Raw genomic sequence first — 1,544 nt, 5'->3', positions numbered from 1 at the left:
CTGGGGTCCCCGCACATGCTCAGGGCAGCTGGCTGCCTTTGCAGTTGGCTCTGTTCTAGAGCCAGGCACTGTAATCCCTCTCTATTGTGAAAAGAGCACACTTGCACTTCCAAAAGCTTTTTTTTTTATGCCCCTGCTGTACCCAGTAGGAGCAAGATTCCAAGGACTCAAGAAAGAGTTTTCATCACTTTTTGAATCAGAACAAAAAAATAAATTTTGTGAATAAAAATATTTACATGTAATGATTATATGTAATAATATATATATTTAAAATATATATATGTATTTAAAATCAACCTTGTATTGTAGAAAGCACTTTTAATATCTTCAATGATGTTATTGCTTTTGTTTGGACCTGGTACCAGGCTTTTCTTTTATTTCTCAGGTGAATAATCTTATTCTCTGTGGATATCAGTGCCCATCTTCCCTTTGATTCCCATTGCTCTGCTGCCTTGCCGAATATTTATTCCAAGGCTGACAGCCTCCATATAGTGCTAAGTAACCCCAGTGCCAACACAGAAGTACTGTACTGGTTACTTTTTCACTGAAAATGCTCTTGAAGTACAGTTTAAGAAGCTTCATCGCACAACTTTCAAACAACATCTCACTGTATCAGTAGTATGTTTACAGTGTTCTGCACAAAGGTCTTTCAGCAGGGGGGCATAGATAAGAGTGTGTCAATGGCTGAGAGGTCATTTTTACACAAAACTGTGGGAAGGATGAAGAGAATAGGGCTTTGTGGAAAAAGTACTTCTACAAATATTAGTTTTAATCTATAATTTATTTTGACACTTTAAACTATAAAATGTTGATATTTAAATTTCACATTGTAGAGTTTTGTAGATTCCTGTTCCCCACCTGGCTTCTCTCAAATGTTCCTCTGCATTTTCATGATTTCCTCTCATTTAGGGCTCTGAATGTAGAGAGATTCTCCTGGATTTTGGTGCTGGCAGATACACAACTTTGATGGGGCAGAGGTTTAGTTAACCTGACTGCAAGTCTCTCAAATGTGCAATCTATCTGGTTACCTCAGAACATTGGTTGAGAATTATTTTTCCTCCTCTTTCACATTTCCACCCTAAGAGACCATCAGAGTTGTGAAAATCAGTGTTGTAATATTAAGCATTACGTGATGTTACTACATGCAGTTATCTTAGTTCTCATTGCCAAACACCATTTACAAAATCGAACATGAATGTGAAGGTCTTTCTTCCCTAAAATGTCCTCAATATACATGGAGATGTAAAAGGTCTTTGTAAAGCCAAAGTTCATTCACTTGCATCAACCATAAACTGTAAGACTTCGCGGGAGCCTGTTCTGCCAAAAACAAATTAAATATACTCGTAGTTTATCCTTACTTATGATTTTGCTTTTTCTTGGCCAGCTGCATAAAAGTGGGCCAGCAAGTGGGTATCTAAATCAACAATTCTTTACTTTTAATAGTTGCACAGGCTGAGAAAAATCAAGAGAGAATTTGATTCCTAGTTTTTGAGCTACACTCTTGTCAATGGTCTTCACATAGCAGGTTTATGAAGCAGCTCTTC

This window comes from Chinchilla lanigera, unplaced genomic scaffold (assembly GCF_000276665.1).
Source record: "Chinchilla lanigera isolate Chin_1 unplaced genomic scaffold, ChiLan1.0 scaffold00123, whole genome shotgun sequence".
Taxonomy (NCBI): Eukaryota; Metazoa; Chordata; class Mammalia; order Rodentia; family Chinchillidae; genus Chinchilla; species Chinchilla lanigera.
The sequence above is the reverse complement of the archived record's forward strand: the minus strand, read 5'-3'. Positions refer to the sequence as shown.